The sequence below is a fragment of the Trichomycterus rosablanca genome, chromosome 8 (genome assembly GCF_030014385.1).
Source record: "Trichomycterus rosablanca isolate fTriRos1 chromosome 8, fTriRos1.hap1, whole genome shotgun sequence".
Lineage (NCBI taxonomy): Eukaryota > Metazoa > Chordata > Actinopteri > Siluriformes > Trichomycteridae > Trichomycterus > Trichomycterus rosablanca.
This window is the reverse complement of record NC_085995.1, coordinates 11,804,991-11,830,010: the sequence shown is the minus strand read 5'-3', so window position 1 is coordinate 11,830,010 and position 25,020 is coordinate 11,804,991.

Sequence of the window (25,020 nt, the reverse complement as noted above, 5' to 3'; positions counted from 1 at the left end):
CCTAGTCAAAGTCAGCATAAGTACTTTAGTATTTCACCACATTAAAATTCACTAGAATTTGACTAGATACCACCACATTTTGTTTCAAATCTGGTAGTCGTGCAATGTACACTTACATTTTTCTCTTTTCGATATGCTGCCTTAAGTGCAGCGTCTAATTGACAGACTGTCCAGAAAAGAGACATTTAATGCCTCCCCCTTCCTCCTCTCCATTTCTCATCCTGTCACTTTACCAGACACTTTCCGACAACTTTCTGAGCTGTGGTTTGAAAAGACAGCAGGAAAAGGACAACAAAGTGGGAAGAAACGGGAATCAATGGCCGAGAGAAGATTGTGGGGAGTGTAGAATCTTTCTTCTGTAGTATAAGATTCAGCTAGAAGGCAGACTGACAAAGTGCCTTGAAGCGATTTGCTGTTTTTGGACAGGTTGAAAATCTGTTGAAGTTTGTTCTCTAACAATGCATGCTGGTATTTTTCTTTCTGTCATACTCCTCTCTTCGGGTCTACTGTTGGGTGTTAACAATGTTCAAAGATACTACACTGACCTTCTCACTATTGTCCACTCTTAAACACTCTTAAACTAATCCCTAAAGTTCAGTACATAGAACACAGCCCACTAATGTCTAAAGTTCACTACACAGAACACAGCCCACTGGATTTTCTTAACATTTGGGTCCAAGTTTACTTCTGTCTTCATTATAACATATAACAGAAAAAACCCACACTTCAGCCACTGTGTGAGAGGGCAGTGAAAACTTTGCTTCAGCACATTTATCTAGTACATCTAGTACATAAAAATAATAATAATAACAATAATAATAATAAATGTATAAAGTTTGTCTCCTTATTTTCCACTAAGTATGTGCATATCTTAAATTGCTCCACTGACTTATCCAAAGTGACTTTAGCACAGATAGACAACAGTCCATGTTAGGTAAATGTAGGAAGGGAACAAAAAGTAAGTGTTTTTCAAAGGTAAGTGCAGGGTTAGTTTCCACTTCAGTATTCAGTGAAACAGTGGGTCTTCAGTTTCAATCAGTGCTTTAAGGTAGGTTTGGGCTGGTCCATATTTGGTTTTGTATCAGAGATGTTCACAAGTCACAAAATATGAGTCTGAGTCAAGTCACGAGTCTTTAGGCTAGAGTCTAAGTCATGTCACGAGTCTTTAGGCTAGAGTCTAAGTCAAGTCACGAGTCTGCAGACTAGAGTCCGAGTCAAGTCACAAGTCTTTAGGCTAGAGTCCAGGTCAAGTCACAAGTCTTTAGGCTGGAGTCCGAGTCAAGTCACAAGTCTTTAGGCTAGAGTCTGATTTAAGTCACAAGTCTTTAGGATGGAGTCAGAGTCAAGTCACAAGTTCTATATACACTGATCAGCCGTAACATTAATACCACCTCCTTGTTTCTACACACATTGTCCATGTTATCAGCTCCACTCACCATACAGAAGCACTTTGTAGTTCTACAATTACTGACTGTAGTCCATCTATTTCACTGCATACCTTTTAAGCCTGCTTTCACCCTGTTCTTCAATGGTCAGGACCGCCACAGAGCAGGTATTATTTGGGTGGTGGATCATTCTCAGCCCTGCAGTGACAGTGACATGGTGGTGGTGTGTTAGTGTGTGTTGTGCTGGTATTAGTGGATAAGACACAGTAGCGCTGCTGGAGTTTTTAAATACCCTGTCCACTCACTGTCCACTCTATTAGACACTCCTACCTAATTGGTCCACCTTGTAGATGTAAAGTCAGAGATGATCGCTCATCTAGTGCTGCTGTTTGAGTTGGTCATCTTCTAGACCGTCATCAGTGGTCACAGGACGCTGCCTATGGGGCACTGTTGTCTGGATGTTTTTGGTTGGTGGACTATTCTCAGTCCAGCAGTGACAGTGATGTGTTTAAAAACTCCTTTAGCACTGCTGTGTCTTATCCACTCATACCAGCACAACACACACTAACACACCACCACCATGTCAGTGTCACTGCAGTGTTGAGAATGATCCACCACCCAAATAATACCTACTCTGTAGAGGTCCTGGGAGAGTCCTGACCATTGTAGAACAGCATGAAAGGGGGCTAACAAAGCATGTAGAGAAACAGACGGACTACAATCAGTAATTATAGAACTACAAAGTGCTTCTATATGGTAAGTGCAGCTGATAAAATGAACAGTGAGTGTAGAAACAAGGAGGTGGTTTTAATGTTGTGGCTGATCGGTGTATATATATATATATATATATATATATATATATATATATATATATATATATATATATACTGTATATATACACACACACATACATTTCTAGACTTCTAATGGATTGTTGTGTGGATATAAGTTTGTGTGTAATGATTGTGTCATGTCTTTGACAGTAAAGGTCTCACCGGCTGTGGTGCTTTTTGTGCAGCCTAATGGAAAGCAAGCATCTCTATGTTGATTAACCGGTAGAGTGACTCTTTGGCTAAATCTTGGTTGGCCTTCTGCCCATACATATAACCAAACGCTCACACAGGCTGGCAGAGTCAATATAGCTGAAGCACAGCTCTGCCCCTAATACCCACACAAAATCCAATCAATTAAAGTGCTTTGCTAGTCTAGTCTGAGAATGTAATATGGTTTGGTTTGATTTTAATAAAAATGTATTGTTGCTTATAGTTTCCTACATATGCCATGTATTCCATGTCTACACAATGCTACAAAACCACTGTTTTTGCCCAGTAACAGTTCAGCTTTGTATATATTTAGAGGGCAGCATGGTGGGTCAGTGGGTAGCACTGTCACCTCACAATAAAAACACAGTGTTTCTTACATTTACTTTGACTGTTATTTGATTGCAGACAGTTTGAACGCAAGATATTTCATGTTTTATCTGCTCAACTTTAATTCATTTGTTAATATACCTCCATTCCTGCATTTCAGGCCTGCAACACCTTCAAAAAAAGTTGGGACAGGGGCAATTTAAGGGCTAGTAATGAGACGAAAAAACTAAATAATTATGTGATTCCAAACAGGTGATTGTAATCATGATTTGATCCAACAGTCAGGGTCTGTCACGGTATGGGGCTGTGTCAGTGCCCTTCGCAAAGGTAATGTACACTTCTGTGATTGCAGCATTAATGCAAAAATGTACATTGAGATCTTAGAGCAGCATATGCTGCCTTCAAGATGTCATCTTTTCCAGGGACGTCCATGCATTTTTAAACAAGACAATGCAAAACCACATGCTGCACACATTACAAAGGCATGGCTGCGAAAAAAGAGGATGCGGGTACTGGACTGGCCTGCCTGCAGTCCTGACGTGTCCCTTGTAGAGAATGTGTGGATCATTTTGAAACAAAAAATGTGACAACAACGCCCCCGTACTGTTGCACATCTTAAGACGTGTTTGCAGGAAGAATGGGACAAAATAAAACCTGAAACACTAAATCACTTGGTCTCCTCAGTGCCAAAACGTCTTAAGTGTGGTGAAAAGGAATGACAACATTACAAAGTGGTAAATGCTTTACTGTCCCAACTTTTTTTTTTTTGGAATGTGTTGCTGGCCTGAAATGCAGGAATGGAAGTTTATTAATAAATGAAATGAAGCAGACAAAACATGTGATATCTTAATATCTTAGGTTCATTTGCATTTTCCGTAGTGTCCCAACTGTTTCTGATTTGGGGTTGTGATAAAGAAAAAACTGTATACTGTACTGTATATATTTATATATTTATTTAAAGAGCTCACAACTTCATATTTAGTTGTTTTATTTGGTATTTGTGTCAACAATTATAATATAAAAATATAGCCACCATTTTTATTGGGATCCACAAAATCATTTATAATAATAACAATAATAACAACAACGATAATAATAACAATAATAACAACAACAACAACAACAATAATAATAAGAACAATTATAACAAGAACAACAATAATAACAACAACAACAATAATAATAACAATTATAACAAGAACAACAATAATAATAACAATTACAACAATAATAATAATAACAATAATAACAGCAACAATAATAATAATAATAATAACAATTACAACAACAATAATAATAATAACAATTACAACAATAATAATAATAACAATTACAACAATAATAATAACAATTATAACAAGAACAATAATAATAACAATTACAACAACAATAATAATAATAACAATAATAACAGCAACAATAATAATAATAATAATAACAATTACAACAACAATAATAATAATAACAATTACAACAATAATAATAATAACAATTATAACAACAATAATAATTATAACAAAACAACAACAACAAGAAAACAACAACAAAACAACAAAACAATAATAATAATAATGACAATAATATATTTCTCCCAAATGTAATGAGGGTACAGAAATGGAAGATCATATTCTAAATCTCCTACCAAAAACACACATTACAAGCTCATTACAAAACAATCTGCATAGTATACCAAATGATGAAATCATAGCTCTTCTTTATTCCTTCAATGACAAACGGTCTCAAATATTTTATAAAATTGGACATTCGTGTCTACAGAAGATCCGCAGTAAAAATTCTGAGCCATTTCATGTGTATACATCTGGTCCCAGAGGTGTGGGAAAGCCTGTGCTGATTAAAGCAATACATTTCTAAAACATGTCACATGCTATCTCGCCTATCTGATAATCCTGACCAGACATATGTGTTATTAACAGCTCCAACTGATGTCAATGCCTATAACATCAACACGGCAACAATATACACATCTTTCTTCAGTGGAACTGATGTAAGGCTGCCTTATTAACCACTTGAAAATAAAAGGATAAATTTATTGAAAGCAAAGCTGAGAAACCTGCAGATATTAATTATTGATTAAATCTCAGTGGTTGATCATAAACTACTGGAACATTCATGGCAGATTGAGGCAGATCAAACAAATAAGACATTATTTTGCTTTTGGTGAAGTTTTTATTATTGTGGTTGGAGATTTTTATCAGCTTGGTTCTATAAAAAGAAAAAAATCTTTGTATACTGAGAGTGCAGATGTGAATCTTTGGCAGAATTATTTTGCTTTGGCTGAGCTCACTGATGTTATGAGACAAAAAAACCCAGTTAAGGGTATGTGAGAGATCTGAACCAATGCTAGAAAAAGCGTTGAAGCATTCTAAAACAGGCAAAGGCAAGGATAGAATCAAGCTGAAACCAATGGTAAAGTTAGTAACCACAAGAGACACATGCTACACAAGATAGTGTGTTTAGCACTGTTACTTATATCCAGCATTATGAGAGAGATACTTAAACTGGTCATTTTCTAAAAATAAAAGGAATGTGGACATTATGCCACAGTGTACAACATATGTCTGACTCAATCCCTTCATATAGGTGTTAATGGCTTAATGGTCATGTTGCTTAACATATAGAGATTTCAGATGAACTTGTAAATGGTGCATTTGGTTCAATGAATAAAGTGTGTTTTTGATACTGAAGGCAACTTTCCATCCAAACGAGGATTCTTCAGAACATTTCCATACATTTTTAAAACTCTATTTATTAAGAATTTCAAAAACAAATGACATCACTTTTCTACATAGTCACCTTCGGGATGCATTTTTCCAGCCTCATACCAACTTTTTAATGCCATCAGCAAAAAATGTTTTCGACTGAGCGTGTAGCCACTGATGCACCACATTCACATTATCATCAAATGAAAATCATCTTCCCCTTTAAAGCTTCTTTGAGTGGTCCAAAAATGTGTAAATCAGATGGCGCTAAATCCAGACTATAAGCTCGCTCTCAGTTTCTCAGACTCGACCAATTACTGCTCCTCACCGTTTCCAACAAAAATATAAAAGTGTGGAAACTTTTTGAAGATTCCTCGTACATGACTTTTTGACAATGAAAGAGTTAAAAAACAAAGAGTGGTGATATACAGTATATCATCGGTTTCTCCTGAAGTTAGCTTGGGCTTGCACTATGCACAAAGCACAAGGTCTAACAGTGGAAAAGACTCGTCTTGTTGGAAAAAATCTTTTCAGCCGGACTTACAATAGAACACTTTGAAGACACTTCTATATATGAGAAACAATACAACTATAGAAATAAAAATATATTTTTTAACTATTTGATATTGATGTAAATATAGATATAGAGATGATATATAAGTAATAATCATGCGTGTTTGTGCGCTTGCACTCCTGTTTGTGTACACTTGGCCCCTATATTGTATGTAAGTTGTAGCCTAGTGGTTAAGGTAGTGGACTGGTAATCAAAAGGTTGCTGGTTCAAGACCCACCTCTGCCAGGTTGCCACTGTTAGGCCCCTGAGCAAGGCCTTTAACCTTCAATTGTTTAGACAAAATACTGTCACAGTACTGTAAGTTGCTTTGGATAAAAGTGTCTGCTAAATGCTGAAAATGTAAGTGGGTGTGGATGAGTCTTTAGTGGAATTTTGGCTCTTGTCATGGACAGGTGAAACAATAAGATAGGCAGACATTTTGTTAAAAGATGAGTTCACAGGACCAACATGCCAGCATATGGCAGTTTCAAAGAGTAAAGCCAACTAATACAAAATCTGTGTCAATGCACTGTTCATAAATATGGTTCCTGGTCATCTTAATTAGTCAGACAAAGGGAATTGGGATGGGAACAGTTTCATTTATGATATCTAGGGATGTAACGATACACTTTATCCACAATGCGATACGATTCACGATACTGGGTTCACTATACAATTTTGTCCCGAAATGAAAATTGAAATGAAATTGGAGACACATTATGACAAAGTTTCATTTTATTATTTCTCTTAAAAAAATAAAATACTGTATTTGTGCTTTTCTTTTATTTATCTAAATAATGAATGCCTTTTTATTTCTGAGGTAGGTACAAACTATGCCAAATAATGCTTATTGTGTAAAAAAAAACTGAAATTAAATTTGAAAACAAATCCCAAATTATATAAATAAATGAATAATACAAATAAAGAAAGCATCCTCACATGAATAAATTTGGCTGGAAAATTCCCCTACCTGGCAACTTTGTGAAGTGCCGTCAACCAGGCAAGGTGAATAGCGCCAGTGCCCTCTGCTGTTTAAAGTGAATATCGATTCATCTTAAATGAATAACTGATTCGAATAGTGGCACATGTGCACCGATTTTTAACTGTCTTGTGGTGCATCGTTACATCCCTAATGATGTCAGAATATATGTTTAGACCTCCTAAATCATATGTGTATTTAAAATGTAGTCCAATTTTGTACAATTTTTAGTCTAAATTTGGCATACTGGACAAAGTATGGCTCAGTTTAAGCCAAACAATTTAAGAAGCTTTACCCAGATGGGTTAACTGACATACTGTAGCTAGACTACCAGCTAGACCATTTTTTGAGCATACAATTATATTAAAAAATTAAAAAATGCTTAGCACCCCAGTAACAGATGCCTTTTATGCTTCAAATGCTATCAGAGGGTCCATAGTATTAGACAAATTCAATTTCCAATTTTTATATAATGCCATATAATAGTTTGCGTATTATTATCTGCCTATTGTTATACAGCCACCTAGCATTGCAGTTATCATATTTTGCCATAGCCTACCAACCTCCTATGCTATGCACCTTTGAAGTTTGGTGACAAATGGTGCATTGCTTTCTGAGTTAGAGCAGTAATGTGTGCTTCATGCTTGGCTTGCTACATTCATATTCTTAACTGGCTATGACACTGTATAGAAATATAGAACATTACTTGATCATTATTAAAGGTTAAGCTCTCAGGGTTCTTTTAGTACAACATTTGTGTATGTGGGGTGAAAATCCAAAGATCCAAAGCTAAAAATCTAAGTGGGTGAAGTTATATTGTCCTTTATGAAGGCTTTGTTGCAGGGCATGAGACAAGTATGCAGGGGTAAAATAATTTTGTATCTACAGCATAAGGGTAGTATATATGGACCTCAAAGGTTGACGGTACGCCATTATCAGGCTGAGTGTGAACGCATGAATCATGAAGTGGGGGGGTGACTACTACCTGTTAACCAAGTTTCACTTTCATATGCTCTTATGGTTTGGTCTGTGTGTTTCAATTTATCAGAGAAAAAAGCTAAAGAATAAGAGGAAAAATCCTAACAAAAGCAGCAGGGTTCCAGCACTTATAAGAATTTACTGTACACAGTCTAATAATCAAGCCCACCACCACAAGTCTCAGGTTATCCATTTCAAAACCAAATGATGTGTGTAATGGGGCATTATTATGTTCTAACATTCAACTGAATCGTAAATTTAATGGCTTAAGGCTTTGTTATTTTTTCTTTTTCAGGCACCAGCTAAAAAAATACCACCACTATGCTTGACATTGATATTTGGTAACTTGAGCAAGGCCCTTAACCCTTAATTGCTTAGGTTGTATACTGTTACAACTGTAAGTCGCTTTGGATAAAAGTGTCTGCTAAATGCCGAAAATATAAATGTAAATGATAGTGTTGCTAATGGATTCCACCCCCCAAAACATTCCAGCAGGAGGATTGGCATACTTAAATGTCTCTAGCTGTGAGTAAATGAGTGAGTAAATGGATTAGATAGTAATACCCTGCAATGCTCTCTCGCTCTTGCATTAGTGTTGACTGATATTGATCTTACTAAGGTGACATTAGTGCCAGGTTCAATAGTCCATATGAGACATTTTCATATTTCCTGGAGCATGCGAAACAAAATATGCAGTATTATATTATTTCCAGTAGCTGGGTGCTGCAGTTTAGGGCGTCTTTATATCCTGCACTTACATCACTACATCCTTCTCATACACTCAATTATTGCCACAATACTCATCTTTAAAACTGATTCAATCAGACCTGCAGCCTATAATCAAAATATTCATTCATTCATTGTCTGTTTAACCACTGCATTATCCTATTTATTGTTGCAGGGGTACAAATTTACAAGGCGAAAGGCAGGAAACACTTTGGACAGGTCGCCAGTCCATCACAGGGAAAACACACATATACACCGATGAGCCATAACATTATGACCACCACCTTGTTTCTACACCCACTGTCCATTTTATCAGCTCCACTTACCATATAGAAGCACTTTGTAGTTCCACAATTACTGACTGTAGTCCATCTGTTTCTCTACATAACTTTTAAGCCTGTTTTCACCCTGTTCTTCAATGGTCAGGACCCCCACAGGACCACCACAGAGCAGGTATTATTTATGTGGTGGATCTTTCTCAATATTTAAAAAAACAAAAAAAACATGAATTAAAAAAAGGGTTTCGCTATACCTTTGTCCTGATAGTGTAAGTGTTTGTAAACTTTTGATCTCAGCTGTTTATTAAACGGTATACTAACTAAGGTTTGTCAGGTCCTTAGAACAGCACTAGTCAACACTGCACCATAGAAAGCAGCATGGTATTAGTTTTATTAAGAGACCAAAATCAATAACTGGGGTCCAAACAAAGACATTCTGGTTTAGCTGAGAAGAATTGATCGAAAGTCTGCTGTCACTGAAGACTTATTAATTATTTTACTGTACTTAATAAATCTAAAAAAGCGGTCATTTCAATACTAGGTTCAAGAAGTCGCTTTCTAAACAAAACAACTGGACAAGTTGCTTTTTTTCTTCCCCCCCCCACACTGATGTAAAGTGAGGGAGGACTATAACCACAGTCTGTGTGTGTGTATGTGCAATTGAAATGGGGAGAACTACTGAAGCATGTCTTCAAGCTTGTCTCGTCACGGTGGGTTCAGCAAAAAAGCTTTGACTCTCCTGTCCTGTTTGTTTTTACCTTTCTGCCTCTCCTGCACAGAGTCATATGGTATCAGTGACACAGCGGCTGGTAAAACACAAGCCTGCTGCTGTTATATCAGTGCTGTAGAAGTTAAATCAATTAAATACGTGACCAGCTGGATGTAAAAATCTACTCATGCAAATCGGAGAAGAGTGTCTGATCAAGGCTGTCCCTATTAATTCAATATAGACCTTTTATTTCACTAAAATACCTTGCTTAGTTTTGGGTAAATAGGTATGTAACACAACTCAAACACTACTCAAAAATATACTCATATATATATATATATATACAGTGTATCACAAAAGTGAGTACACCCTTCACATTTCTGCAGATATTTAAGTATATCTTTTCATGGGACAACACTGACAAAATGACACTTTGACACAATGAAAAGTAGTCTGTGTGCAGCTTATATAACAGTGTAAATTTATTCTTCCCTCAAAATAACTCAATATACAGCCATTAATGTCTAAACCACCGGCAACAAAAGTGAGTACACCCCTAAGAGACTACACCCCTAAATGTCCAAATTGAGCACTGCTTGTCATTTTCCCTCCAAAATGTCATGTGATTTGTTAGTGTTACTAGGTCTCAGGTGTGCATAGGGAGCAGGTGTGTTCAATTTAGTAGTACAGCTCTCACACTCTCTCATACTGGTCACTGAAAGTTCCAACATGGCACCTCATGGCAAAGAACTCTCTGAGGATCTTAAAAGACGAATTGTTGCACTACATGAAGATGGCCAAGGTTACAAGAAGATTGCCAACACCCTGAAACTGAGCTGCAGCACAGTGGCCAAGATCATCCAGCGTTTTAAAAGAGCAGGGTCCACTCAGAACAGACCTCGCGTTGGTCGTCCAAAGAAGCTGAGTGCACGTGCTCAGCGTCACATCCAACTGCTGTCTTTGAAAGATAGGCGCAGGAGTGCTGTCAGCGTTGCTGCAGAGATTGAAAAGGTGGGGGGTCAGCCTGTCAGTGCTCAGACCATACGCCGCACACTACATCAAATTGGTCTGCATGGCTGTCACCCCAGAAGGAAGCCTCTTCTGAAGTCTCTACACAAAAAAGCCCGCAAACAGTTTGCTGAAGACATGTCAACAAAGGACATGGATTACTGGAACCATGTCCTATGGTCTGATGAGACCAAGATTAATTTATTTGGTTCAGATGGTCTCAAGCATGTGTGGCGGCAATCAGGTGAGGAGTACAAAGATAAGTGTGTCATGCCTACAGTCAAGCATGGTGGTGGGAATGCCATGGTCTGGGGCTGCATGAGTGCAGCAGGTGTTGGGGAGTTACATTTCATTGAGGGACACATGAACTCCAATATGTACTGTGAAATACTGAAGCAGAGCATGATCCCCTCCCTCCGGAAACTGGGTCGCAGGGCAGTGTTCCAGCATGATAATGACCCCAAACACACCTCTAAGACGACCACTGCTTTATTGAAGAGGCTGAGGGTAAAGGTGATGGACTGGCCAAGCATGTCTCCAGACCTAAACCCAATAGAACATCTTTGGGGCATCCTCAAGCGGAAGGTGGAGGAGCGCAAAGTCTCGAATATCCGCCAGCTCCGTGATGTCGTCATGGAGGAGTGGAAAAGCATTCCAGTGGCAACCTGTGAAGCTCTGGTAAACTCCATGCCCAGGAGAGTTAAGGCAGTTCTGGGAAATAATGGTGGCCACACAAAATATTGACACTTCAGGAACTTTCACTAAGGGGTGTACTCACTTTTGTTGCCAGTGGTTTAGACATTAATGGCTGTATATTGAGTTATTTTGAGGCAAGAATAAATTTACACTGTTATATAAGCTGCACACAGACTACTTTTCATTGTGTCAAAGTGTCATTTTGTCAGTGTTGTCCCATGAAAAGATATACTTAAATATCTGCAGAAATGTGAGGGGTGTACTCACTTTTGTGATACACTGTATATATATATATACACACTAATCAGCCAAAACATTAAAACCACCACCTGTCCATTTTATCAGCACCACTTACCTTATAGAAGCACTTTGTAGTTCTATTACTGACTGTAGTCCATCTATTTCTATACATACTTTATTAACCTGCTATTACTCCGTTCTTCAATGTTCGGGACCCCCACAGGACCACTACAGAGCAGGTATTATTTAGGTGGTGGATCATTCTCAGTACTGCAGTGACAGTGACATGGTGGTGGTGTGTTAGTGTATGTTGTGCTGGTATGAGTGGATCAGACACAGCAACGCTGCTGGAGGTTTTTAAATACTGTGTCCACTCACTGTCCACTCTATTAGACACTCCTACCTAGTTGGTCCACCTTGTAGCTGTAAAGTCAGAGACGATCGCTCATCTATTGCTGCTGCTTGAGTTGGTCATCTTCTAGACCTTCATCAGTGGTCACAGGACGCTGCCCATGGGGCGCTGTTGGCTGGATATATTTTTGGTTGGTCGACTATTCTCAGTCCAGCAGTGACAGTAAGGTGTTTAAAAACTCCATCAGCGCTGCTGTGTCTTATCCACTCATACCAGCACAACACACACTAACACACTACCACCATTGTCAGTGTCACTACAGTGCTGAGAATGACCCACCACCAAAATAATACCTACTCTGTAGTGGTCCTGACCATTGAAGAACAGCATGAAAGAGGGCTAACAAAGCATGCAGAGAAACAGATGGACTACAGTCAGTAATTGTAGAAATAAGTGCTTCTATAGATATTGTAGAACTAAGTGCTTCTATATGATAAGTGGAGCTGATAAAATGAAAAAAAAAACAACACTTAATTAACACTTTGGATCTCAGTGAATGAAAGATTGTAGTTAAAAATCGTTGCTGATATGAACTGTGCAATTTATTGAGAACAAAATGATGTAATCATGGGAAATCATCAGTTCTAACAAGGTGCTCAGCATGAATCGAAGCCCTATAGTTGCAAAAGAACTACAAAGACCAGTCACTGCTGCGCTCATTAGTCGAAACTTACGTCATCTGGACTATAATAGCAGTATTACAGCATGATCACAGATCAACACACTGCTGAGTTTGTTTTTGTCTAAAGACTGAGCCTGTTAGGCAGGTGGCCATTCTTGAGCAAAGTCTGTTTTATAAAAGGTAAAAAGAAAGAAAGAATAAGAAACTTAAAGCTAGCTTAAATGTGAGCAGGGTTGCCAGACTGAACAGAAGGTTTCTCATGTTTGATTCCTTTAATGTGCGATCACAACCCCCTAACATCAACTCACTGAGGTCTGGATTTAAAAAGCTCTAATCAAAACCTGATCCAATTTGTGTAAATGTCATCATGGCAACTTGTAATGTGACTCGGTATTGTGTATGGCCCCCACATGCCTATATAGTACATATATGGTCACCCCCACAGGACCACTACAGAGTAGATATTATTTGGGTGGTGGATCATTCTCAGCACTGTAGTGACATGACATGGTGGTGGTGTGTTAGTGTGTGTTGTGCTGGTATGAGTGGATAAGACACAGCAGTGCTGATGGAGTTTTTAAAACACCTCACTGTCACTGCTAGACTGAGAATAATCCACCAATCAAAAATATCCGGCCAACAGCACCCCATGGGCAGCGTCCTGTGACCACTGATGAAGGTCTAGATGATGACCAACTCAAACAGCAGCAAGAGGTGAGCGATAGTCTGTGATCATCTACAAAGTGGACCAACTAGGTAGGAGTGTATAATAGAGTGGACAGTGAGCACAAACTCCAGCAGCGCTGCTGTGTCTGATCCACTCATACCAGCACAACACACACTAACACACCACCACCATGTCAGTGTCACTGCAGTGCTGAGAATGATTTACCATCTAAATAATACCTGCTCTGTGGTGGTTCTGTGGGGGTCCTGACCATTGAAGAACAGGGTGAAAGCAGGCTTAAAAGGTATGTAGAGAAACAGATGGACTGCAGTCAGTAATTGTAGAACTACAAAGTGCTTCTATATGGTAAGTGGAGCTGGTAAAATGGACAGTAATTGTAGAAACAAGGAGGTGATATTAATGTTATGGCTGATCAGTGTATATACACATAAACAAAGACGAATGAATGACATACTGTATATATTTCATTATTATTATTATTGTTGTTGTTGTTATAATAATACAAATATACACCATTGGCATACCAGAGCTATATGGGCAAAAAGAAGTATCTTAGGCAGAGCTGAGCAGAAGGCACCACTTGCAATATATAACTCACCCTACACACTCACACACACACACACACACACACACACACACAGTGCCTCAGGAATGGAGTGAACTTGGTTCTTTGAAGCCCACAGTGTATTTCATGGGAATATGAAAAGGGTCAAAAGGCATAAACATTCCTGTGATTTATATAAACATTCTTTTATGTGTGTTTTTAACAGTTTATGAGCTTACATGTGTTTGTTTGTTTCTGTGTTCTATGGATAAGGATGTTTTTGAGCTCCTGTGGGTCAAACTGCATGGGTTACTACTAATTACATCATTAAGCACCAGAGATACATGGGACAAACAGATTCCTGGGGTGATATTTCTGTTGGTGTGTGTATGTGTGTGTGTGTGATTTGCCTTCTTGTGTGCATGCCATGCCTGTGATTGTTCAAATCACTTTGTGTCATGACAATTTTAAAAAAGGAAGTTAAGATGTTAAGTGCCAACAGGACTACTAATAAAAGAGAAATCACAAGGGACTCAAATGTGCACTTTTTTTTTCTTTTTTTTGCTAATTCAAACACCACAAGTTAATAACATTTACATGAAATTGCAAAACCACTGTTGGCTTTAAGACGTCTATTGTGACGTAACTTTGTGAAGTAAATGTCAACTCTTTTAAAGAATACATTTTTAATGAGTAAACAGAAAAAGGTAAAGACATAAGACTATGCTAGTATATTTTTTATTTTATGTAGAACAAATGCAAAATAAATGTTATACTAAATCTTAAAAGCAACATGAAAATCATGTTTAGACCTGTAAAAAACATACACTATGTCACATTTATAATATGGATACATACACCGATCAGCCATAACATTAAAACCACCTCCTTGTTTCTACACTTACTGTCCATTTTATCAGCTCCACTTAACATATAGAAGCACTTTGTCATTACTGACTGTAGTTAATCTGTTTCACTACATACTATTTAAGCCTGCTGTGGTCCACCTTAGATGTAAAGAGATGTAGATGTAAAGTCAGAAACGATCACTTATCTTTAAGATCTTCATCTGTGGTCACAGGATGCTGCGCACAGGGCGCTGTTGGCTGGATATTTTTGGTTTGGTTGGTCAGTCCAGCAGTGACACTGAGGTGTTTAAAAACTCCATCAGCATTGCTTTGTCCTATCCACTCATACCAGCACAACACACACTAACACACCACCACCATGTCAGTGTCACTGCAGTGCTGAGAATGATCCACCACCCAAATAATACCTACTCTGTGATGGTCCTGTAGGGGTCCTGGCCATTGAAGAACAGCATGAAAAGGGGCTAACAAAGCATGTAGAGAAGCAGATGGACTACAAAGTGCTTCTATATGGTAAGTGGAGCTGATAAAATGGACAGTGAGTATAGAAACAAGGAGTTATAATGTTATGGCTGCTCAGTAGATGGATGGATGGATGGATGGATGGATGGATGGATGGATGGATGGATGGATGGATGGATGGATGGATGGATGGATGGATGGATGGATGGATGGATGGATGGATGGATGGATGGATAGATAGATAGATAGATAGATAGATAGATAGATAGATAGATAGATAGATAGATAGATAGATAGATAGATAGATAGATTTGGACAGTCCATCCAGTGCTCATGTGCTCGTGCATAGCAGTTGTACTACTGTGGTAAACCATCTTCACTTTGCGAAGTGTACAGAGCACCACATTGTTGTGTCTCTGTCCAAAACACTTCCACACTTTAGATGCCTGTATGTGAGTTTTTTTAGCCACAGCTTTTGCTTGTTGGAGAAATCCAAGTTTTTAGTGGGTGTGGCCATTTTTGTGTCCCACCCCTAGTACTGTCTAACTTCTGATGATGTTTGGTTAGTGAAACAAGTCTGCACTCCATCACATAACCTGACACTGATGATTTTGTGAATGTTGAGAAGTTGATCAGCGCTGACCTTGCATTAAAACCCTCATGGCATGGTTTTCATAAATGCATGCTACGAAGGTTTATCATCATATGGTTATGCCTTTTATCCCTCTTTACTAATAAATCAAATATGAAGAGGAGTTTCTTTTGCCTATTTTATTGTAAGCCAGAAATTGTCTGAAACATTTTGCTTGAAGAGTCACTTATTGAACAGTACAAGGTATTGCATTCAACTTTGTACAAAGATAACAACAAAGAAGAAACAAAATATAACATAAAATAAGCAATATTCATCTGACTGAAATAGAAATAAAAATGAGAAATGGACATCTGACAACTTTAATATACTCTAAAATTAGCTTTCATTGTGATTCTCTCTGACTTTACATCTACACGGTGGACCATCTAGGTAGGACTGTGGACAGTGAGTGAACACAGTATTTAAAAACTCCAGCAGCGCTGCTGTGTCTGATCCACTCGTACCAGCACAACACACACTAACACACCACCCCCATGTCATTGTCACTGCAGTGCTGAGAATCATCCACCACCTAAATAATATATACTCTGTGGTGGTCCTGACCATTGAAGAACAGGGTAAAAGCAGGCTAAAAAGGTATGTAGAGAAACCGATATACAGTACTACAGTCAGTAATTGTAGAACTACAAAGTGCTTCTATATGGTAAGTAGAGCTGATAAAATAGACAGTGAGTGTAGAAACAAGGAGGTGGTTTTAATGTTATGGCTGATCAGTGTATATTGTATATACAGCTCATAATCCAGTGTCTTGCGCTTCTGTAGTATACACAGATGCATCTCTACATTAGGGGCCATATGGAGCAGTGCAAATAACCATTTATTACATATGACAATGATACAGTATTGCTGTCCATTGCATTCCAAACATTTTTCTGTACCTGTTATGAGTAAAGGCCAGTTCTTTTTCTACCAGACTTGATGAGCTTGGAGCTGGCCTGTCAACGTTTGTCTTACCAAGTGAGCTGTTATAGTTGCAGACCACAATGATCATATACTGCTTGACAACTTTGGATTTGTAGCAACTTAATATTCCAGTTGTGTAAAATCAAATGCCATTATTGGAGATGTCACTAATCTACATCATGTACTTATATCATATGAATATTACAGACAGATAAAGTAAGAACGGTAAATAAATATCAGGGTAAATGAGCAATCTAAAATGTAGAACTACACAAACTGTAAGATGCTTTAAGTACAGAATTTAAATGTTAGTACCACATGCTGCTTTAAGAGCAGAATAGTGCCATTAGAACAGAATGAAAGTAAGCTGTATATAAATAGAACAAGGTTAAAATGTGCTTAAAGAACAGAATGCAGCTAGTGAAGCTAGATAGCTACCTTACGTTAAGGTGTCACAAGAGCAGAGGCTCCAAATTCATCATTCCATGCATTTGCTAGTTTCTATTTATAGCTAAAATGAGCAGCTTTTAAGGTGCAGGGTGTTTTTCAGTTTACATTATGGGGGGGAAGACTTGTGATCTTGCTGTTACAGCTGCACATCTTTTATTTTGTAGATTTCTTAACCAGTTGAGGGCTAGTTAAGCTGCTTGCTTTGATAGCACTAAACGTTTGCCACCAAATTCAAAATTATTATAATCCCACCTCTCTTTAATACAATCTTGTCCCCTTTAAGTTATGATTGGTCGCCTCAAAAAGCCAATTGTTTGTGATGCTGACCTCAGATTTATTATTATTTTTTTAAATAAATAAAACTATTAAGCTCCAGGACCACTGATCACCAACGTCATGTTTTTGACTCATCCTCTAGATCAGGGGTGTCAAACTCATTTTTACTGAGGGCCACATCTGCATTACGGTGGTCCTCAAAGGGGCCGATTGTAACGTATCCTGCTGTGATTGCAGTCTGCCTTTTAAGTCTTGGACAATTTGTTGTTTTTCTTGGAGGCTAAGTTTATACTTCTTAAAGCACAAACTTGTATTCACTTTCCCATCTTTCATTAAATTACCTTCCTTCTGCTTCAATTTTCTCTTCTTGTACATTTTGGGATTATTTATAAATAGTTCTTAACATCATCTAGTGGTGGGATGCGGTCACTTTGCAGGTCACAAAATCAGCATGCATTGTAAGAGATGAAGTTTATGTACGATTTTACAGTGTATTTTAAGACAATTGTTCTGCCCTCGCCAAGTTTTCCCCCTTTCTCTGCTAGACAGACAGACAACTCACTCACCTTGGTTTTGTTTGCTTCCCAACTGTACACTCTGTGCATCAGAATGGAGTAAAACTACAGAATACAAACAATAAAAACAATAAAAAAACTTAATACAGTACATGCACATAGTTGTAGTTGTGTTGCATCTAGTACAATATGAAATTTAACCAAATGTAAAATAGTGCTAACGAGTTAGCATTTTGGGTAATAACTGTATTTAATTACAGAATTACGGTAAATTTGTAACTGAAATGCTGTAACATACTCACTAAACATTTACAAACAACTGAGAATATAAATGTCTACCACTTACAAATGATGCTTCTGTATTGGATTGCAGGAGAATTAACTTCTATTTATTATTGTTTACACTACTGATTTTACCCCGCGTTCTTTTGCCGCTAAAACATGAAAGTGACATGGCTTCTTAGCAAAGTCAAAGTTAGTTGCCATGACTACGATGTCAACAGTTGCCGCTTAAAAGCGCAGGTGTCGCATTGAATTATAAGTACGTCTCTGTAACTACACGAACCATCACAACAATCATACGTCTTTAAAGCTCTCGCGGGTCACAAAAAACGACGTGGCGGGCCGGATTTGGCCTGCGGGCCTTGAGTTCGACACCCTGATTTAGATGAAACCATCACAACATTACCAAAAAGAACTTTATAGACTGTGAGCTCAGTTGGACTTCCATCAATCAGTTCAGTCACATAAGTGTAATACATTCATATGTTAATATGCTAATAATATTACTATTTATTACAACAGCACCCACACCACAATTGAAAATTACTGTAAGGAGGCTGAACCTCCGTAAGCCTCCTGTTATCTTCTATCATAAAAGCTTCTTACCCCAGTGGCCCATGAAACCTGGATTTTTAACATGAGGATTAATGGCAGTAAGGTAGGTTTGTCCTTTCTTTGGGCAGAGAGTGTAAAAACAAGGAGGTGGTTTTAATGTTATGGCTGATCAGTGTAAATACAGCCAGATTCTTTTATATAGCATATAATTGTCATTCCTACCATTCTGTGGTCAGGCCACCCCATAAAATGTAACAGCTTTCACATAAAAACTACATCCCTAAAATGATCAAGTACAATGCTAGCTTTTATCAGCGATTTCTTACTGTGCAGCTGTTGTGTTTTGTATATATTTAAGAGCGTTATCCTACTAATTATAAACCAAATCTCTTTACTGCTGCTTTTAAATATTTTTGGGTTTACACGCCCGCATATGCCTTCAGTAGGGGTAGATCTCCCTCCCATAGGGTGCCGGGATATTAGTAAGGAGGCTCTCTACCTGGATCTGATTAGAGCCATACCTCCCCTGGGTGATTTTCTTTCTTTTTTTTCCCAAAAACATTCATAATTTTGTTTTGTTCTCTCCGGTGTTGCCACCTCCAGCCCAGGGCAGGCCCTCTTCTTGGGCATGATAAGAGCCATAGCTCCCCTAGGTGAAATTTTTCCAAAAGATCCATGATTGTTTTAGGTCCAAAATTCTCTCTGGTGCTGCCACCTCCAGACCTCAGCATGCCATATAGGCCTTTCCCCCTTACATGGTTTATCAGTAGGGATGGGCCGTCTGGGTATCAGGAGGCTTAAAAAAGATGAAGGCTGTAAATGAAAGAGCTGATAGACATCATTTGGTATCCCAGCGGTCCGGCTTAAAGGGGTCTCCTAGTGGTTAATGTCCCTAAAAGGTAGTATATATGCCATATGGCCCCAATTTTTATGTAATGCGGGTATTAGGTGTGTGTGTGTGTGTGTGCGTGTGTGTGGACGCACCTTTCTAGACAGAGAATAAGGTGGGATCTGCAAAACATCTACAAGATGGGAAATAAAACCCATTTGCAGATATTTAATCAAGATAAAAAAAAATACTGTCTAAAAAGCCTCTAACAAAAAATGTGGACAATCACAAATAACAGTGGCCAAATTATTAGAAACAAAGTAACAAATCTGCAAATGAGAAAGTAGACAGAAAAGGGAAAGTATGTGCGCCCAGGTGGCGCAGCTGGGTATTCTGCTAGCACACCAGCGCTGAGATTCTGAACACCCCAGTTTGAATCTCGGCTCTCCTACCAGTTGGCTGGCACTGCCTGCAGCAGACAAATATTGGCTACCACGTCTGCTGGGTGGGAAAAGGCTGGACTAAGTGGGTGGGGTCTTCAAACACTGTGCAAGGACACTGGTTAGCAGACCATGGAGGAGCCTCAGGTGTGAATACACCGAAGCACAAGCAAAAAAGCAGGGGTTTCAATGACTGCACATGCGTCAGAATGGATGTGGAGCAGGCGATAGTACCCTCCTCGGTCGCAATCGAGATCCCCAGCAGCGGAAGACTAGTTGGCTACGCTAAAATCAGGAAAAAAAAGGAAAGTACAGAAATAAGAACTGATAACAGTTACTGATAACAGTCTGCATGGTTCTTTTCATCTTTGGCACAGAGAACTTGATGTCTGTTTGTTCCAAAAACAAGCTGAACCGTGGAGTGACCACAGTACTCATATTTCAGGTTGCATTTCATGATGCAGCAGTAGACTGTGTTAAATAACAATGGTTTTCTAAAGAACTCCTGAGCCCATGTGTTTATATTTATCATGGTATATTTATAGTTATGATGGTTGTGGTCTGACAGCTTAAATGTCACACACATTCAACAGTGGTTTCCAACTTTGCCTTACACAGACAGATCTATCCAGATTCTCTGAATCTTTTCACAATATTATAAACAGTAGATGGTGGAAGACACGTGTGGCGTGTTTCTGTTGGCTTATGAAGGAAGAAACTGCAGGTAGAGGCCTGTAGTCGAATCACCTTGTGTCCGTTGGTTCTTTGCTCTGGCCCTGTTCAACTGAGAAGTGAGCTTTCTGTGCCTGTAAGACTTCGCTTAGGTGCCACGATCCAACGACTGTTGATTCTAAAGTATTTTAATCAGACTGAAGCACTCTCCTTTTCTTCGTCTCCAAAGACGTACAGATGCGGAGCACAAAAGTCATCACGCACTGTGCAATTCACTGAAGAGGTTGAATTCTCTCCACGTACCCGAAGAGGAACTTTACCTTAACCGGTGGTAGAGTTCAGAAACGGACAATTAAAGGTGAATCCAAACTTGCAAAAACACGAACGGTGAACTGAATCAACTGAGCCGACTCATTCAGCATCGATCAAACTCTTTCATTCTTCTGAGTGAGCTGCATTCTGCATCCATTCCAGGTGAATCAAACTCGGTAAGAGCTGAAAAACTCTTCAAAAGCTCAACAACTAACTTTGAATGAGTGTTTTGCCTCTTTTCAATTCATTTAGAGAGGTGTGGCATGCAATAGATGTAGCCAATGGGAGATGAACTTTCCTTAAGTTCACGTGACAAAATAGTTGCCGCCCACCATGCAAGTTAACCACTTGTGGTCAGTACATAATGCTAAAAGCTTAGTTTTTGACTATGTTGGCTCACAAAGGAAACATATCCGATTGTAAAAGTTAACTCTTAATATCACTAACATCATAAAAGAACAAAATCTAATTACCAATATATAGATCAGTTCTAATACACAGGATATTGGTAGAACACAATTCTTAACACTATATCTTGAGTCAAAGACAGTATTTAAAAAAAAAATAGAAACAATACATAAAGGGTATACTTATGTTGGCAGTATGTCTATGTTTTGGTACTATTCAGAGACATTACAACAATTACAACAACTTCTTTCCAAATCGTATAAATTCAGGTCACTGCGCATGAGTGTATGTTTGCGTGTGTGTGTTTAGTTAGTAAATTGTCTAGCCTCTGGTCTTTGAAAGTCCAGATTTGGAATTCCGAAGTAAAGGATGTTTGATTTACATACAGAATGAAGGAAGTACCAGTGGTACCAGTCTCTGGTGCCTCTTTCCCCCATGTAGGCCCCAGGACGAAATAGACAAATGAAGAGAAAATTGTAAAGAATAATTCATGGAATAGTCCTTGTTCTGTGTTTCCCTACATCCCATTTTTATTCCATAGGGTTTAATATGATGTCCGCCCACCCTTTGCAGCTATAACAGTTTCAACTCTTCTGGGAAGGCTTTCCACAAGGTTTAGGAGTGTGTTAATGGGAATTTTTGACCATTCTTCCAGAAGCACATTTGTGAGGTCAGACACTGATGTTGGACGAGAAGGCCTGGCTCGCAGTCTCCGCTCTAATTCATCCCAAAGGTGTTCTATCAGGTTGAGGTCAGGCCAGTCAAGTTCTTCCACACCAAACTCGCTCATCCACGTATTTATGGACCTTGCTTTGTGCACTGGTGTGCAATCATGTTGGAACAGGAAGGGGCCATCCCCAAACTGTTTCCACAAAGTTGGGAGCATGAAATTGTCCAAAATCTCTCGGTATGCTGAAGCATTAAGAGTTCCTTTCACTGGAACTAAGGGGCCGAGCCCAACTCCTGAAAAGCAACCCCACACCATAATCCCCCCTCCACCAAACTTTACACTTGGCACAATGCAGTCAGACAAGTACCGTTCTCCTGGCAACCGCCAAACCCAGACTCGTCCATCGGATTGCCAGACGGAGAAGCGTGATTCGTCACCTCAGAGAACACGTCTCCACTGCTCTAGAGTCCAGTGGTGGCGTGCTTTACACCACTGCATCCGGCGCTTTGCATTGCGCTTGGTGATGCAGCTGCTCGGCCATGGAAACCCATTCCATGAAGCTCTCTACACGCTGTTCTTGAGCTAATCTGAAGGCCACATGAAGTTTGGAGGTCTGTAGCGATTGACTCTGCAGAAAGTTGGCGACCTCTGCGCACTATGCGCCTCAGCATCCGCTGACCTTGCTCAGTGATTTTACGTGGCCTACCACTTGGTGGCTGAGTTGCTGTCGTTCCCAATCGCTTCCACTTTGTTATAATACCAGTAGCAAGGAAATTTCACGACTGGACTTGTTGCACACGTGGCATCCTATCACGGTACCACGCTGGAATTCACTGAGCTCCTGAGAGTGACCCATTCTTTCACAAATGTTTGAATAAGCAGTCTGCATGACTAGTTGCTTGGTTTTATACAACTGTGGTTATGGAAGTGATTGGAACACCTGAATTGGATTCAATGATTTGGATGGGTGAGTGAATAGTTTTGGCAATATAGTGTATGTCCACATCTGACATTTAACTGGTTGGTCATCCTTTTAAAACCTTGTGTATTAATAAAAAGTTTCTCCTGCCCAATATCTGGCTATTTTTTCCCCCGTCCTTCAGTCTGCTTAAAATCTTCCTGCAAGATTGTTCAGTGGGGTTGAGGTCAGGGCTCTATGTAGGCCATTAAAGTTTCTCCATACTCATCAAACCATGTCTTTTGGAGCTCGTTTTGTGCACAGGAGTATGTTCATGCTGGAACAGAAAAAAAATAACCTTTATCTGAACTGCTGCCACAAAGTTACTAATGTACCAGAGTGAACATTTAAGGTTAGGGGTCAAACTAGTACTTCTATCTTAAAGAAAAATATGATTTGTACTCGCTCTATGTCATCCAATAGGCTATTGATACACTCATTTTTCATGTGGATTGTGTGTGCAGATTACTAATTAAGCAGCAAGAGCTTTAGCCATAATGACATTAATGAAGGGAGGAGGGTAGCTTATGAGATGACAGCAGAAAGATGTGGGTATAAATAGCTGTGGAACAGAAGCATTCCTCACACAACAGACAGATCAGTAATGAGATGCTCGTCAGACAGCTGTTTGATATTTGACGATCAGTCAAATCTTTTTAGTACTGACACTGCTTGGTAAGCACTCTGTTCAACCACATGTCTCTTGCTCTATCTCTTTTTCTCAATGATGGGTGTAATGATACCGCTCATAATTAACGAGACAGGTTTCATTCTACCTATTGATAGCTGTACGATCATCTGTAAAGTGTGTATATGTGAGTGGCGGTGGGTGTCATGCCTCTAATGGTAATTCCACCTGATACCCCTGCATCCCTCTGGGAGCTGCTCAACCCCATTATGCCAGTCATTAAGTTTAATGAAAAGAATATCTTTACTATCACATGCTGAGAATAAAATAAACATTTGTGTTTCTATATGCGATGCTTATTATAATTATTGCACTTTTGAGTATACTAGTAATACACACTAAACATTTGCATAGTACAACCCATAATCAGAAAAAGTTGGGACAGCATGGAAAACGCAAATAATAAAAAACAGTGTTCCTTACATTTACTTTGACTTTTATTTCATTGCAGACAGGGTAAACCTGAGATATTTCATGTTTTGTCTGCTCAACTTCATTTCATTTATTAATAAACATCCATTCCTGCATTTCAGGCCTGCAACACATTCCAAAAAACAGTAAAGCATTTACTACTTTGTAATATTGTCATTCCTTTTCACCACACTTAAAAGACTTTTTGGCACCGAGGAGACCAAGTGATTTAGTGTTTCAGCTTTTATTTTGTCTCATTCTTCCTGCAAACACGTCTTAAGATGTGCAACAGTACGGGGTCGTCATTGTCACATTTATTGTTTCAAAATGCTCCACACATTCTCTGCTGGGGACACGTCAGGACTGCAGGCAGGCCAGTCCAGTACCCGTACCCTCTTCTTCCGCAGCCATGCCTTTGTAATGTGTGCAGCATGTGGTTTTGCATTGTCTTGTTGAAAAATACATGAACGTCCCTGGAAAACATGACATCTTGAAGGCAGCATATGTTGCTCTAAGATCTCAATGTACTTTTCTGCATTAATGCTGCCATCACATAAGTGTAAATGACCTTTGCCAAGGGCACTCACACAGCCCATACCATGACAGACCCTGGCTTTTGGACTTGTTGCTAATAACATTCTGGATGGTCCTTTTCGTCTTTGGTCCAAAAAATACATGGAATGCTGATTCATCTGATCACAATACACGTTTCCACTGTGTGATGGTCCATCCTAGATGCCTCCGAGCCCAGAGAAGT